The 17896-nt window shown below is 44.4% G+C and overlaps 1 long non-coding RNA gene across 1 annotated transcript; it reads right to left on the bottom strand.

Annotated features, from left to right (window-relative positions):
• Positions 1–8159: 8159 nt before the first annotated feature.
• Positions 8160–17150, bottom strand: LOC143782542 (uncharacterized). Its single transcript, XR_013216994.1, has 3 exons — positions 17078–17150; positions 16261–16424; positions 8160–8469 (listed from the first exon to the last, which is right to left on the bottom strand). It is a non-coding gene; the product is annotated as an uncharacterized LOC143782542 (long non-coding RNA).
• Positions 17151–17896: the final 746 nt, after the last annotated feature.

Below are 17896 nucleotides of genomic sequence, written 5' to 3'. Positions count from 1 at the left end.
TGTGGGCAAGCCCTAAGTGCACACGCAGATATAGTACAGCATGGCTGCCTGCAAATTTGATATTTTGTCCACAATTCTCCAACAAAGTGCAGTAAAACACATGCATGTTGGATTTTAGAAAAGTCTGAAAGCAAGAAAGTTCTCACCTTGTGAACAGTGACGTCAGTAAGGTTACCAGTATCACAGGTCACACATGGCCGGCTCACACAAAGGTTACCATGAGAACCGCTGCCTGTGACCAGCGGTAACTTTAATTATGTTACCGCTTGTCACTGCAGCCGCGGTCTCATGCTACTGTAGCGTGTTCTGGATGCAGTGCTGAGTGGTCACACTACTGATGTCACCTCTCAGCACTGCATCCAGGTGTAGGAGAGGTCTGGATCATTGTGGGACATGGGATGGATTTACGGCGGACCAGTTTAAATTATTTTTTTTTTGTTGTATGGTAATAAATGGGTAAAAGTGGGTTGGAGAGTGCTTTTTAAAATTAAAGAACTTTTATCTTCGTGTGTACTACTTTTGACTACAGGGTTAGTAATGGGGGTGTCTCACAGACACCTCTCCATTATTAATCCCTGGGCTTGATGTCAGTGGACATTACATAGCTGATATCAACCCCAAAACCATTACCCTGCTTGCCATTGCACCAGGGCAAGCAGGAAGAGCCGAGGCTAAGCACCAGAATCAGCGCATCTAATGAATGCACCATTTCCCGGGAAACTGAGGGCTGGTGTTATTAGTCTTAGATGGGGCCAATATCTATGGCCCCTTCCCAGCCTATTAATATCAACCCGCAGGTGTCAATTTAGCTTTTAAAAATAGGGGGGGGGACACCAAAAATTTTTTTGAGGGGTTCCCTCTTTTTAATAACCAGTAAAGGCTATGCAGACAGCTGTGAGCTGATATTAGACGGGGAACCTTTATAGATATTGGCCCCTTCCCAGAATAACACCAGCCCCCAGCTGTCTATCTTCACTCATCTGGTTAATACAAATAAGGGGGACCCCAAGCCATTTTTTTAATTTATTAAATCATTTACTGCGCTGATTACAACTATCATCAGTGTTGCCTGGTCTTGCTGATCGCAGGGAGACCAAGCGAGGCTGATGCGAGTTGCAGTCAGCACCCAGAAGATGAGCTTATCGGCACGAGAATGCAAGGTTCATATGAGAAATCACGTGATGACGGTTTGATCCAGCAAGCAGAGCTGAAACCTAACCTGGTATATGTGGTAGCAATACTGTCAGATACTGTCCCTGATGTATTGCCCTGCTCCAAAAAAACCCTTCAAGGATAAGGCATTGATTTAATGTATAGGAAAGATGGGCCCTCAGAATTAAGTCCTCTGGGGGGCTCAATGTTCTCCAATCTGACACTGGGTGAAGGACCAAGCTACCATTTACAATGGGAGTAGAAGAGGACATGATTATACAGATTTATTTTTATATTATCTGATTTGCGGCTGTAATTTTGTATAAACAAATTTGTCCCTATGGAGTTTCTTGAAACTTTCTTTGCACTTGCTTTGGAAATTTTGGGCAGCAAACCTGGTAAATCTGAACTTACACCTTAGTTGTCGTGCACACGACCACATTTTTGTTCTGAGTTCTATTCATTAAAAAAACAAATCGCACTTGGATCAATATTATACAATGGAGCAGTACCGAGGAACATTTTGTTTCATTGATGGATTCAGAGCCTGAAAATATTTGCAGCATGCACAATTTTCCTCTGGAAATCAGATGAGACTCTGCCATTAAAGTCTATGTGTGCCAGAAAAAAATTGGATTTCACAGCATAACATCTGATTTTTACGGATACATTGCAATTGCGCAGCACGGTGGCTCAGTGGTTAGCATTGTTGCTTTGCAGTGCTGGGGTCCTGGACATCATCTGCATAGAGTTTATATGTTCTCCCTGTGTTTGTGTGGGTTTTCTCTAGTTTCATCCCACACTCTATAGACATACTGATAGGGAATTTAGGTTGTGGATCCCAATGGGGACAGCGATGATAATGTCCGTAACGGGCTGTGGACTACGAAGGCTCTATGTGAGCAAAATCATAATAATTCTGTAACATAGGAAATAGTAAATGATCTGTGAGGTTTGTCTGGCTGGTTATCAAAAATAAGGGGGAACCCACGCCGTTTTTTTTTAAATTATTTATTTATAGCGCAGGAGGGGCAGATGAAAACTCCCATCTGCCGCTCCTGTTGTCACTGTAATTAGCAGCTGTAGGTGTCAGATGATGGGAGCAGTAGTCCCATCAGCTGACACCAGTGACCGGAGGTAAAGTTTATACCTCCAATCACAGCTGAGCCCTCCCGCTGTCTTCTGACAGCGTGGGAACCGCGGCTCTCTGACCGGTGGGGAAATTTCCCCGCCGATCACAAGCAATGTTTGCCGCGCTGTCATGCATATGACAGCGTGTCACACACTGTATTGTCGGACCCCCATTCAAGTGAATTGGGGTCTGCTGCTGGATGACAGGCTGCATGGACGCATCACGCAGCCTGCCATCTAGATGTAGCAGAGCCGAGTGTGAGGTCACATCCAGCTGTCCTTGACTTTTCTGCAGCAAATGCGTCAGAAAAGTCAACCTTGCGTATTTGCAGTGTTTTTTCACCATCCATTCAAGTCAATGGGTGGAAAACGCTGGAAAAACACTGAAAGTAGTGACATGCTCTATGTCTGAAAAACGCAGCAAAGCACAAAATACTCATCACACAAAAAACAATGCTTTGCTGGTGCTGTAAAAAGCAGCTGAAAATTAGCGTAAAAAAAGCAGCAAAAACGCAGCAAAAACGCCCTGTGTGAACTTACCCTTAATCTGTCTCTAATTGTAGTGGTTTTGGAAACCGCAGAGGGAGACAAAGGCCGTACACGTGGCAAGCTGGTTATCCTATTAAAAAAATTGGGAGTGAATTTGCAAGCAATTTTTGTGTAAAAAATTTGTACTACAAAATTCTGTATGAACATATCCTAAAAGAACGTTGGAGTTAAAATCTATATGTAAAATATAATGTATATCCAGCTCTTTTAAATTAAGCCCAGCAACCGGCTGATCACTGTTGTCTGTAGGCCAAATTCACACATTACTTTTTCTTCTTGTATGCAAAAATATGTCTATTTTAAATCGGTGCACACAATTAGTTTTCTCATCTGTTTTTCTCGTATTAAGGAAAAAACTGATAGAGGTTTCCAAGCTTCTCTTAGACTCACCCCCGATGGCATGATGGCAGACCCATTCACTTAAATGGGATAGTTTGGTCTTCAAGATGGACAAAAGTAGGAACATCTGGAGTTTTTTTTATATGGATCATCAGTCAGAAGAACCACAACTAATGTGAAGAGCCCCATAGAATATAATGTGTCCGTGAGATGTGGGTAAAAAACTGACAGCACACATATCAACAAACTGGACATGTGACGGAGGCTTCATGAAAAGCTAATATTATCAGGGGAAACTGTGGCCGCCCATGCATTTCCCTTCTGCTGTGGGGGCAATATATTGTTTGATAATGGCCATCCAAGTAACCAGAGATCCAATAATGTACAGGTTGGGACTGACAGATCGAAACCAGTTCTTTGTTAGCGGTTCATGTAAAGGGTACTTGAGCAGAGGATTCTACTTTATGACATCTATATGTTCTCATGAGAAATCAGCATAATCAATGTAATTGATTGGAAAATAGATGGAATAAATATAGTATGCCTACAAGTCTGCAAATAAAAGAAGCTTCATTCGAGAGGGGTTTGCTTAATCTAACAATTGCAAAGAAAAAAATCACTATATATATATACACTCACCGGCCACTTTATTAGGTACACCTGTCCAACTTCTTGTTAACACTTAATTTCTAATCAGCCAATCACATGGCGGCAACTCAGTGCATTTAGGCATGTAGACATGGTCAAGACAATCTCCTGCAGTTCAAACCGAGCATCAGTATGGGGAAGAAAGGTGATTTGAGTGCCTTTGAACGTGGCATGGTTGTTGGTGCCAGAAGGGCTGGTCTGAGTATTTCAGAAACTGCTGATCTACTGGGCTTTTCACGCACAACCATCTCTAGGGTTTACAGAGAATGGTCCGAAAAAGAAAAAAAATCCAGTGAGCGGCAGTTCTGTGGGCGGAAATGCCTTGTTGATGCCAGATGTCAGAGGAGAATGGGCAGACTGGTTCGAGCTGATAGAAAGGCAACAGTGACTCAAATCGCCACCCGTTACAACCAAGGTAGGCCTAAGAGCATCTCTGAACGCACAGTGCGTCGAACTTTGAGGCAGATGGGCTACAGCAGCAGAAGACCACACCGGGTACCACTCCTTTCAGCTAAGAACAGGAAACTGAGGCTACAATTTGTACAAGCTCATCGAAATTGGACAGTAGAAGATTGGAAAAACGTTGCTTGGTCTGATGAGTCTCGATTTCTGCTGCGACATTCGGATGGTAGGGTCAGAATTTGGCGTAAACAACATGAAAGCATGGATCCATCCTGCCTTGTATGGAGCATCTTTGGGATGTGCAGCCGACAAATCTGCGGCAACTGTGTGATGCCATCATGTCAATATGGACCAAAATCTCTGAGGAATGCTTCCAGCACCTTGTTGAATCTATGCCACGAAGAATTGAGGCAGTTCTGAAGGCAAAAGGGGGTCCAACCCGTTACTAGCATGGTGTACCTAATAAAGTGGCTGGTGAGTGTATATATATATATATATATACATACAGCTCTAGCAAAAATTAAGAGACCACTGCAAAATGTTCAGTTTGTCTGATTTTTCTCTTTATAGGTATATTTTTGAGTAAAATGTAAATTGTTCTTTTAGTCTATAAACTTCTGACAACATGTCTCCGAAGATCCAAGCAATACATTTTTGTGTTTTTTTTCTGAAAAGGAGAAATGGTCCAAATTAAAAAAAAACAGTGTTTTCAGACCACTAATAATGAAAAGAAAACAAGTTCATAATCATTTAGAAACGACAATACTAATGTTTTAACTGAGGAAGAGTTCAGAAATCAATATTTTGTGGAATAACCATTATTTTTAATCTCAGCTTTCATGTGTCTTGGCATGCTTTCCACCAGTCTTTCCCACTGCTTCTGGCGCAAAAATTTAAGCAGTTCTTTGTTTGATGACTTGTAACTATCCATCATCCTCTTGATTACATTCTAGAGGTTTTCAGTGGGGTTCAGGTCTGGAGATTGGGCTGCCCATGACAGGGTTTTGATGTGGTGGTCTCTTAATTTTTGCCAGAGCTGTATATACGGTATATATATTTTTGTTTTCTATTAACAGAGGTTAACATATCAACATTTATGACCCGTCTACAAGTTAGTTGATGAGCATGATTGATAGGACATTGACCACCCCCACCGATCAACAGGGGTCCCATGTCATCCTATTGAATGTAGCAGTGTTCACAGATGCGTAGCATTAGTGTATGTTTCCACGTTCAGGAAACGCTGCGTGTTTGACGCTGCGTAGAGCCGCAGCGTCAAACACGCAGCGTCCAGATGTTACAGCATAGTGGAGGGGATTTCATGAAATTACGTCTCCACTATGCATTAAAAGACGCATGCGGCAGACCCACGGAAACGGACATGCGGCGCGTCTTTTAAGAACGCAGCATGTCCTTACAATGCTCAAACAACTCATAAACAACGCAGGTGACCTGCCAGTGACCTCAGGTGCAGATTTGGTGCAGATTTTGTGCAGATTTTACCTGCGTAAAATCCTGACCAAATCCTGATGCAATCCTGAACGTGGACACATTCCCTTACTCTTATTAAGGCCTGTCCCACACGTCCAGATAATTCCGGTACCGGAAAAAATCGGTACCGGAGTTATCCGTGTCCGTGAGCTCACGTAGGCCATCCGTGTGGCACACGTGCGGCAGCCGTGTGCCGCCTGGGCACCACACGGACCGTGCAGGAGAGACAGCGCTACAGTAAGCTCTGTCCCCCCAGCATGGTGCTGAAGCCGCCATTCATCCGTTCTCTCCAGCGCTCGCTGGGGAGAAGGGATGAAAAATCTTTTTTTTTTTTGTTTTTATGTGTTTAAAATAAACTTTAGGGCATCCTCTCTTCTCCCACCGCCTGTGCGCCCGGCCGCCGGCATTAAAATACTCACCCGCCTCCCTCGACGCTTGCTCTCCGCCCCGCAGCTTCTCCTGCACTGAGCGGTCACGTGGTGCCGCCCATTACAGTTGATGAATATGCGGCTCCACCTCCCATAGGGGAGGTGCTCCCATGAACACTGACATGTCTCCGTGTTTGGCACACGGAGACACGGTCCGCAAAAAATCAATGACATCTGCACAGATGCATTGATTTCAATGTGTCTACGTGTGTCAGTGGCTCCGGTACGTGAGGAAACTGTCACCTCACGTACCGGAGCCACTGACGTGTGAAACCGGCCTAACACACGGTTTGGGAAGCCTTGTCTTCAGACTTGATTGGCATTAAATAGTCAAACTCTCACCAATACTATACTTCAGGGAAATAGGAAAAAGTGATGCCATTTATTGGAGTAATCGACAGGCAACAACAAAGTAACCCCCCGAAAAGGTTGTTTTACAAGTGGTGGCTACAGACAATTACTTTCTCCTTATCTTTCCTGACTGCGTTTTGCCAGGGTCCTTGTGACTACTGGTAGTATGAGTTGGTACCAGCAGGTCATTGCACAGGTGTTCCAGTTCCTACAGGATGGCACATTAATTTGTGCCAGCAGAAGAAGGTTTGCTGTGACTCCCAGCACGGGCTGAAGTACATGGAACACATACTAGGACCCAGGCCATCACATGAGGATAGCCAAAAAGGGACATAAAAGAGAATACTAACTGGTTTGTATGTTGTTGACTAAACAGTCATAATAAATAGTCTCCATGAGAGTGGAATGACGGCCGATCGAGCTGTGCCGGAATCTGCTTACAGTACAGTGCAGTCCAATTGGCATTAGAGAACACATGTGGGAGAGTCTGGCGATTCCATGGTGAATGTTATACTGCCTGCCACATTGTCCAGTATAAGCGGCTTGATGGTAGGTGACTGATGGTTTGAGGAGACATATACTTGGAAGGTTGTACAAACCTCCATCCAAGCCAATGGTACCCTAACAGGTGTTAGGTACTAGAATTAAAGGGAATCTGTCATCTACTTTTTCGTATATAAGCTTCAGCCACCGCCATCAGGGGCTTATCTACAGCATTCTGTAATGCTGTAGATAAGCCCCCAATGAAACCTGAAAGATAAGAAAAACAAGTTAGATTATACTCACCTGGGGGGGTGGTCCGATGCGGTCCAGTCCGATGGGCGTCACGGTCCAGGTCCGGCGCCACCCATCTTCATGCGATGACATCCCCTTCCTTGCTTCCTGTCGCGGCTCCTGCGCAGGAGTACTGATTTGCCCTGTTGAGGGCAGCGTAAAGTACTGTAGTGCACAGGCGCTGGGCTTCTCGGACCTTTCCCGGCACCTGCGCACTGCAGTACTTTACGCGGCCCTCAACAGGGCAAAGTACGCCTGCGCAGGAGCCGCGACAGGAAGCAAGGTAGGGGATGTCATCGCATGAAGATGGGACCGGACCGCCCTCCCAGATGAGTATAATCTAACTTGTTTTTCTTATCTTTCGGGATACATCGGGGGCTTATCTTCAGCATTACAGAATACTGTAGTTAAGCCCCTGATGGCGGTGGCCAAAGCTTATATACCAAAAAGGAGGTGGCAGATTCCCTTTAAATCCAGACTGAATGTCAGATCTTACATTCGTGCACTGGGCCCTGGGTTCCTACTGATGTGGGACAATGTCACGTTTCATAGTTTCTGCAAACACATTGATGTCGACTGGCCCTAAGTCTGTGTCTCAGACTTAAATCTAATTGAGAACATCCTAGTCAATATTTATCAGTGCATTTGACACAACCATGTAGTGCCACAGACTATCCAAAAGCTCACTGATGTCTTGATTTAGGGCTGAGAAAATATCCATAAAAAACCCTAAAGATATGAACTGGAATAGACTGGTGTGCATGCTGCATGTAAGTGCACATTCACACTGGCCATTGAGCAGAAAAAAACCAAAGACAGAAACATAATGATTATCCCCTTAATGACCGCCAATATGCCTTTTTAGGGCGGTAGTTAAGGGTACTTAAACCACAGCGCCGTTAATTAAGTGTATAGCGCCCCCCAGAGTCGTATTTTTTTCCAGGGTCTCAGCTGCCGGTGGTAGCCGAGACCCCAGAGAACATGATTCGGGTCGGTTTTTACCGACCCCAGGGTTGCGATCGCCGTTATTAATCATATTACGGCGACCGCAAAAAAAAAAAAAAAAACGCGATTTGCCATTTCATTTCAATAGGGTCCCCATCGCCCCCCGACACTTACCAGTGCCTCCCGGTGTCCCTGGGTCCTCCTGCTTCCTGCATGGCTGCTGGCGTCTTCTTCCGGTAAGAAAATGGCGGGCGCATGCCTATCACAGTGATAAAAAAAAAAAATAGTAAATGAACCTTAACTTTATCACCCGCTTAGTTAGGGAAAAATAATAAAATAAAGAAAATTTATTTATTTACATTTTCCCATTAAGGTTACAGTTGGGCTAAAGTGAGTTTAGCTAAAGTTAGGAATAGAGTTGGGGCTAAAGTTAGGGTTAGAGTTGGAATTAGGGTTAGGATAAGGGTTGGGATTAGGGTTAGGATTGGGATTAGGGTTGGAATTAGGGTTGAGATTAGGGTTAGGTTGGGATTAGGGTTGGAATTAGGATTGAAATCAGGGTTTGGATTAGGGTTGGGATTAGGGTTAGGATTAGAGTTAGGATTGAGATTAGAGTTAGGATTAGGGTTGGGATTAGGGTTAGGGTTGGTATTAGGGTTTGGATTAGGGTTGGGATTAGGGTTAGGTTTGTGGTTAGGGTTGGGATTAGGGTTAGGGGTGTGTTGGGATTAGGGTTAGGGATTAGGGTTGGGATTAGGGTTAGGGGTGTGTTGGGATTAGGGTTGGGATTAGGGTTAGGGATTAGGGTTGTGATTAGGGTTAGGTTTGTGGTTAGGGTTATGGTTGGGATTAGGGGTGTGTTGGGATTAGGGTTAGGATTAGAGTTAGGGCTGGGATTAGGGTTAGGGTTGGGATTAGTGTTTGGATTAGGGTTGGGAATAGGGTTAGGTTTGTGGTTAGGGTTGGGATTAGGGTATGTTGGGATTAGGGTTGGGACTAGGGTTAGGGTTGGGATTAAGGTTAGGTTTGTGGTTAGGGTTATGGTTGGGACTAGGGGTGTGTTGAGATTAGGGTTGGGACTAGGGTTAGGGTTGGGATTAGAGTTATGGTTGGGATTAGGGTTAGGGGTGTGTTGGGGTTAGGGTTATGGTTAGGGTTGGGATTAGGGGTGTGTTGCGGTTAGGGTTGGAGTTAGAATTGGGGGGTTTCCACTGTTTAGGTACATCAGGGAGTCTCCAAATGCGACATGGAGCCACCATTGATTCCAGCCAATTTTGAGTTCAAAAAGACAAATGGTGCTCCCTCCCTTCTGAGCTCTGCCGTGCGCCCACATATGGGGTATCAGCGTACTCAGGACAAACTGGACAACAACTTTTGGGGTCCAATTTCTCCTGTTACCCTTGGGAAAATAAAAAAATTGGGGGCTAAAAAATAATGTTTGGGGGAAAAAAAATGATTTTTTATTTTCACAGCTCTGCTTTATAAACTTTAGTGAAACACTTGGGGGTTCAAAGTTCACACAACACATATAGATAAGTTCCTTGGGGGGTTTAGTTTCCAAAATGGGTTCACTTGTGGGGGATTTCTACTGTTTAGGCACATCAGGGGCTCTGCAAACGAAACATGACGCCCGCAGACCATTCCATCAAAGTCTGCATTCCAAAACATCACTACTTCCCTTCCGAGCCCCGTTGTGTGCCCAAACAGTAGTTTTCTCCCACATATGGGGTATCAGTGTACTCAAGACAAATTGGACAACAACTTTTGGGGTCCAATTTCTCCTGTTACCCTTGTGAAAATAAAAAATTGCGGGCTAAAATATAATTTTTGTGGAAAAAAATGATTTTCTATTTTCACGGCTCTGCGTTACAAACTTTAGTGAAACACTTGGGGGTTCAAAGTTCACACATCACATCTAGATAAGTTCCCTCGAGGGTCTAAGTTCCAAATGGGGTCACTTGTGGAGGGTTTCCACTGTTTAGGCACATCAGGGGCTCTGCAAACGCAACATGACGCCAGCAGACCATTCTATCCCTTCCCTTCCGAGCGCTGCCATGCGCCCAAACAGTGCCCCCCACATATGGGGTATCAGAGTACTCAGGACAAATTGCGCAACAACTTTTATGGTCCAATTTCTCCTGTTACCCTTGTGAAAGTAAAAATTTGGGGGTGAAAAATCATTTTTGTGGGAAAAAATATGATTTTTTAATTTTCACGGCTCTACGTTATAAACTTCTGTGAAGCACTTGGGGGTTCATAGTGCTTACCACACATCTAGATAAGCTCCTTGGGGGTCTAGTTTCCAAAATGGGGTCACCTGTGGGGGGTTCTACTGTTTAGGTACCTCAGGGGCTCTGCAAATGCAACATGACACCCGCAGACCATTCCATCAAAGTCTGCATTTTAAAATGTCAGTACTTACTTTCAGAGCCCCGATGTGTACCCAAACAGTGCGCCCCCCCACATATGGGGTATCAGAGTACTCAGGACAAATTGCGCAACAACTTTTATGGTCCAATTTCTCCTGTTACCCTTGTGAAAGTAAAAATTTGGGGGTGAAAAATCATTTTTGTGGGAAAAAATATGATTTTTTAATTTTCACGGCTCTACGTTATAAACTTCTGTGAAGCACTTGGGGGTTCATAGTGCTTACCACACATCTAGATAAGCTCCTTGGGGGTCTAGTTTCCAAAATGGGGTCACCTGTGGGGGGTTCTACTGTTTAGGTACCTCAGGGGCTCTGCAAATGCAACATGACACCTGCAGACCATTCCATCAAAGTCTGCATTTTAAAACGTCAGTACTTACTTTCAGAGCCCCGATGTGTGCCCAAACAGTGCCCCCCCCACATATGGGGTATCAGCGTACTCAAGACTAACTGGACAACAACCTTTGGGGTCCAATTTATCCTGTTACCCTTGTGAAAATAAAAAATTGCGGGCTAAAAGATAATTTTTGAGGGAAAAAAAAAGTTTTTTATTTTTACGGCTCAGCGTTATAAACGACTGTGAAGCACTTGGGGGTTCAAAGTGCTCACCACACATCTAGATAACTTCCTTAGGGGGCCTTCTTTCCAAAATGATGTCACATGTGGGGGGGTTTCAATGTTTAGGCACATCAGGGGCTCTCCAAACGCGACATGGCATCCAATCTCAATTCAAGCCAATTCTGCATTGAAAAAGTAAAACGGCACTCCTTCCCTTCCGAGCTCTGCCGTGCGCCCAAACAGTGGTTTACCCCCACATATGGGGTATCGGCGTACTCAGGACAAATTGTACAACAGCGTTAGGAGTCTAATTTCTCCTGTAACCTTGTAAAAATAAAAATTTGGGGGAGAAAAGATAATTTTTGTGGACAAAATACTATTTTTTATTTTCACGGCTCTACATTATTAACTTGATTTATCCCCACATATGGGGTATCAGCATATTCAGGAGAAATTGCACAACAACTTTTGTGGTTCATTTTCTCTTTTTATGCTTGTGAAAATAAAAAATTGGTTCTGAAGTAAAATGTTTGTAAAAAAAAGTTAAATATTAATTGTTTCCTTCCACATTGCTTAAGTTCCTGTGAAGCACGTAAAGGGTTAATAAACTTCTTGAATGTGGTTTTGAGCACCTTGAGGGGTGCAGTTTTTAGAATGGTGTCACTTTTGGGTATTTTCTGTCATGTACACCCCTCAAAGTGACTTTAAATGTGAGATGGTCCCTAAAAAAATGGTTTTGTAAATTTTGTTGGAAAAATGACAAATGACAGTTGTCAGAATTGTAAAAATTGGCTGAAAATTAGCTCCGTCACTAAGGGGTTAATACCCTGCAGTAAACAAATAAACAGCAATAGTGCATGAAAATAATATAGGGTACTTAGTTAACATGTTTTTTGATTTAAAAAGATGCAAAAGCCATCCACCACTTCATGGCGACCCTATTTGGGACAGTCTTAACTCTAATATTAAAAATATTACTGTTTGTCAAGTGATATGCATGTAGAAGTACCGGAAAGCAACATGGAAGAGGGAGGTGAGCGAGCACCGGAGTGTGGGGAGGAGCAGGAGGACTCCCCCAGCTGGGGTCTGCAAGAACCATACCCGTCACCGAAGCTGGATCCGGACCTCCTGCGGGAAGAAGTGGAAGAACTACCCGGCAGCTCGTGCGGATGCAGCTGGAGGCTGTGGCCGGGTGGAAGGAGGCCTTCCCCGGGAACCTTACTGGACGACCGCCAGCAATCTTATCTGGCCTGAAGCTGGAAAGAAGATCCAGCGCTCCAGAAGAAAAGGTAAGGGGTACGACCCTGACCCAGGTGGTGGAAGGCCCGACAGCTAGGCCCAAGTCACCCTCACTGCTGTACACACCTGACCAGGGTTTTGGGTCCCTCTGCGAAATGTCACCGTACACCGAGGGTACCCCGGCCTCAATTCCCGCTGTAACCCCTGCACCAGACAAAACCCTAGTGGGCCCCTACCGGCAACGCCAAGGCCCAGAGGAGCAGATTGTCGAGTGTACTGGGACCGGGGGCATGGTAGCTTGGGTCAGATGGCAGCCCTGCTAATTCCAACCAGTGGGCCCTGGGGTAGCTATACGGAACCCATGGTGTTTGAAGAGGGACCCACGGAGGAGGACATGATAGCACTCCAAGGAGAAATCCCCATTATAACATGGCAGGAGTATTGTAGACATAGGGAAGAGCAGGACAGGCAGCAATCACTGGCCTGGCAGGCAGCATAAAAGGAAGTAAGTAGTTAACCAATTATTGCTGAAGTTCAACAGTTAATTTGTTAAAGAGACACTGAGGCCATGGACAGTAAATGGTCCACAAACTTTCTCTGTACATAGTTGGCACCTCTTTAGGTGCTTCCTATTGGTTTTACATATGACCAAAGAAAATACTGTTCGTTTTGCCTTAAAGTTATTTGTCTTAAAGTGACCTGAAGAAAAACCGTCTGGTGTGGCTGAAGACCAGGTCTGGATATTATGCCTTGTAGCTCACCCAAGACCTACATTGGGGGTTTATGACGGGTCCCCTGCATCATTGCTGCTGTTATAATGTTAATGAATGACTTGAATATCGTTTGCACATTTAAATGCACTACCACAGAATAGAGAATGTTGAATTTGTTGCACTTTATTAAAGTGATAGTGTTTGTTAGAGAAGCTATCCGGTCTTGTAGTGTAGATGTGAGATAGTTAATGTATGAATAGGTAATATTGAGTATTACAGTGAGTTTCGTATATTTATAGAAGAGCTAATGTTTTTGCACAGTATTGGAAGAGGTGTTACCAAATATAGTATACCCATAAGGGGTAATCGTTATTTAGTATTCATGCCATAGAAAGTTCTATTTTTGAGAAGAAAGTTATTTATACCCTGTATTAAAGTTTTGTAACATATAAGCATAATAACCTCCCAAAAAGGGAAGAAAATTTTTATACCTGTTTTATGCATGTTTCAAAAATATTTTACATACATCTTCTAAACAATTTATTGTTGTTTTTGTTTTCCCAGTCTGGGAGTACTGGATTTAACGGGGGGGAGTTTAACATCCCAGGTTCCTGGTTGTCACAGTGGCATTGCTTTCCTCACAGGGAGAGTGATGTCACGCTTGGAAGTGAGGAAGGATCTCTTTTAGCAGGTGATCACAAGCATGCAACATGTTCATACTCCAGGCCAGAAGGGGGAGCTCTGATCCAGCTTGTGGGTGGCTCCCCTATATATATTCTGGTCTGGAGGGGAAGTTAGTGAGTGTGAGGAGGGAGTGAGTGCCAGACTGCAGACTGGAGCAGTCTGAGGCAGAGAGGAAAAGAGGGGCCGTGCAGCCACGAGAGGTGCTGCAGTTCCTAGAAAGAGCCAAAGGGGAAAGCAGAACAGATTGTAGAGAGCGTGAAGGGGAAGTGAAGAGCAGGAGAGTGAAGAAGTGGGGGGCTAGCTGCGACTGAGCTACCTCCCTACTGAGCGCAGATACCGGTAGCCGGATGACCGGGGTTGTGAAGTACTCTACTTCTCACAGCAGAAACCGGCAGGACAGCTGGATTGCAAGTCACCTGTCCACCATTGAAACCTGAGGACACAGTAGTGCATAGAGCCCGGGTTGTGATAGAGACCCTGTAAAAAGGCTCGAGCTACCTGTCGTATGGGTATTGTCCTACCTACTTGGAGGGCAGAGAGAACATGAGGACCTTGTGAGAGGCTTAAGGCAGCAAGGGACTACACCACAGCACTAGAGGGAAGGCTTCTAACCCCACCTGGCAAGGGGGACTCCCAACTCGTTTCCAAGCTGGCCAGACCACACCTGCATCCGTGATCTGGTACCCTGGGCTGTGGCTGCCTGAAATCATCAGTAAACCAGGTAAAGAGACTGAAAATCTGTGTCCTCCGTTTCTTGCTATACCACCCACCATCTTTATCTATACACCGGGAGCCCTGAGGACCCAGCTTCACCTGTGGGAAGCCATACCATCCCTGCTGCCATAAATCACCCCAGAGAACCCCTTTAATCAGCGTCGGTCACCCCTGACCGAGTTCCACAGGTGGCATCACAAACTTTAATTACTTTTCAAATCCCTTTAAAGACTATCCCTTTTACTTTGGTGGCCAGGGCCATGGACCGGGTAGCTGCCACCATGACCACCCATTTAATAATGACCGGACCCGGTACTGAGTACCCCACGGCCCTGGCGGCGTTGTATAAAATATCTGGGAAGGACAGGATTAAATCAGTGTTTGACTAGAAACACCAACATGGTTTCTCTAAGAAGCAGGAAGTAGATTCATTGTGGGCGTCCAGCAAAAATTATTATTATTTATTATTATAGCGCCATTTGTTCCATGGCGCTTTACATGTGAGGAGGGGTATACATAATATAAACAAGTACAATAATCTTGAACAATACAAGTCACAACTGGTACAGGAGAAGAGAGGACCCTGCCCGCAAGGGCTCACAATCTACAAGGGATGGGTGAGGATACAGTAGGTGAGGATAGAGCTGGCTATGCAGTGGTTTGGTCGATCGGTGGTTACTGCAGGTTGTAGGCTTGCCAGAAGAGGTAGGTCTTCAGGTTCTTTTTGAAGGTTTCAATGGTAGGTGAGAGTCTGATATGTTGCGGTAGAGAGTTCCAGAGTAGGGAATGACATGTCAGGGTCTCTCTGTGAACGGTATGACTGGAGAATCAGTCAGTCTGCTGGATATAGCAGAGGCAAATGTGTCAACTCAGGGAAGCTGACCAGACTGGATGTACCTTGGAGCTGAAAAGTGTTGGAAAGCCAGAATTCCTCTCTAAGAAGAGTCCACAGAGACTGTGTGCAGAGAATCAGAAACATCAGTGGTTGCTATGGACAATCGGTTTTGTTTTGACTGAGCTGGGAGTAGCTCAGCCGTGTATAAGTAGCCAGGGCCTGTTCTCTTTAGTTAGCGTCTGGACAAGGCTAGGGATTTAGGTTTATGATTTGTTTTCGTGCTGTGCAACCTATGGAAAGTAAAAAAAAACTGCATATGTTTGGACCAACACTGTATTGACTGTGTGAATGCTACCTAATGCCTAACAGAGAGAGTGAATCCCCCATAAAACTATCCACTGTCACATCAGTACCATTCCCAGATGTTGCTGAGAATCCATACAGGTGGATATGGGTCATACAAGCTACGGAGTAACATTACAAGCTGTCATTATGCCCTTGTCAGAAACCTGTTAACCAGCCAAACCAGTACTCCTGCTTTGCACTGATGAAGTCCGAATACCCTGAAACACATGTCTGAGAATGAATTTTTTAGTTTGGCTTCTTACCCTAAGTCATGTGATAAGGCTTGCTAAAGGGTTGATGTTGACCTTTACGATTGTTACATCCAATAGGTAGCGCCAGAGTTCATGTCCTGTTTTCTTTCTAAAGAGGCTATTGTGAAATTCACACAAGATGGAACGGCCTGTGATTTCATTTTTTCTACTTTCATTTTTGTGATAATTTCGAATGCAGCCCTCAATTGGTTAATGATTAAGTTCAATATAGATTTTGAACTTTAATTTTATATATAAGTCCAAATCCAATAAATCTACTTACTTTTTGGAGTTTGCTGGCTCAAATTGTTGCTGTTTTCTTGAAGTATGTAGATCTGGTTGGGAATCCGGGTAGTCCAGCCGCAGCACCAGGACATAAAGGTGGCTGCTTACTGATTCTGTATTGCTTTTTGCTTTCCCCGACTGATCTTATCTTAATCACCAAACCTGTGGATAGTTGGTAAATAGAGTTCATGGTATCAACCCTTTAAATCACATATAAGTAATTATGATATCATCATCATGACAGTTTTTAAGGCTGAAGGTAGACATAAGTCCATTGAGTTCAGCTTACACCCTAACATGTTGATCAAGAGGAAGGCAAAAAACCCAAGAGGCAGATGTTAATTCCTCTTTACTAGGAAAAAAATTCCTTCCCGATTCCACATACAGCAATCAGATTAGATCCCTGGATCAACGTCCCATCAGATTATTTCCCTGGATCAACCTCAAATCACAGAATCTTGTACTCATAACCTGTATGTCACAGTTCCACCCCTCAATGTGTCTGGGATGCAGTTACTGACAGCTTGGTTATCTAATCCGATAAAGGGGAGTGCTGAAGCTGTTAGTACTTTGACAGCTTGGCCATCCATTCTGATACAGGGGTGTGCTGAACTGTCAGTGTGTTGATTGACTGCTCGACTATCCAATCTGTGACTGGGAGGCGTCGGTTGTCTCCAAGTGTTCACTATCCCGAGTGATTGCCATACTACTTAACTGAGCTGCTTCTTCCAGACCTCTGCCAGACGTACATTCAACTAGTAGGTTTGTGCTCCCTGAGCCTTGAGTTCTGTATGCTTGATCATTTGCTGCCTTACCTTGGATTTCGTTCTGACCATCCGACTGTTAAACCCCTTCTGCTCTGGTCCATTATCCTTCTGGTATTCCTACCTTGGAAAGTTACCTGACCGCGCTTTTGTCTCTTCCTTCTGTTTATGACGTACTCTCCTGGCTTCTGACCTTTGACTCCTTGATCATTCTGACTCATGGCTTGGCCATGAGAAGTGACTAGCGTCACACTGTAATATTATATTTTTCAAGAAAGACATCCAGGCCTCCTTGAACTTTTGCAGTGAATCAACCATTACAACATCATGTGGAAAAGTTCCAAATTTCCACTGCTCTTACAGTAAAGAATCGCCTTCTGTGATTATGATTAAACCTTCTTTTCTCTAGATGTAGAGGATGTGTCAGGATTCTGAACATTTTTATTACCTTTTGTGCATTACTGCCCTTTTCCAAGATGGCGTCTTTGGTCTCATGTGCACTGTGTCTTCCTGCTATAAAACTCCACCACAGCCTTCAGTCTGTGCTAGAGTATTCTGCCTTGCATCCAGCTCCTGACTCTGATGACTCCCTGGCTATATACCTGCTCCTGTGAACCTGTGTGGTTATCCTGCTACTCTGCTCTGAGTTCCTGCGGCATACACCAGTTTCCAGTAATCCTCCTTCATCTGCTGCTCATGTTTACTCCCATCTGCATTTGCTGGACATGTAAGCTGTTGCTGCTCTGCTTAAACCTGAGATTATCACCCAGGCCTTCCTGGTTGAGATAAGACATTGCTTGAACTGCCTTATAAGCATATCTATCTATGTTTGGACTAAAACAAGGACTTATTAGTGTCAAGTATCCTCAA

The sequence above is a fragment of the Ranitomeya variabilis genome, chromosome 6 (assembly GCF_051348905.1).
Source record: "Ranitomeya variabilis isolate aRanVar5 chromosome 6, aRanVar5.hap1, whole genome shotgun sequence".
Classification (NCBI taxonomy): domain Eukaryota; kingdom Metazoa; phylum Chordata; class Amphibia; order Anura; family Dendrobatidae; genus Ranitomeya; species Ranitomeya variabilis.
This window is presented reverse-complemented; position numbering and strand designations above follow the sequence as displayed.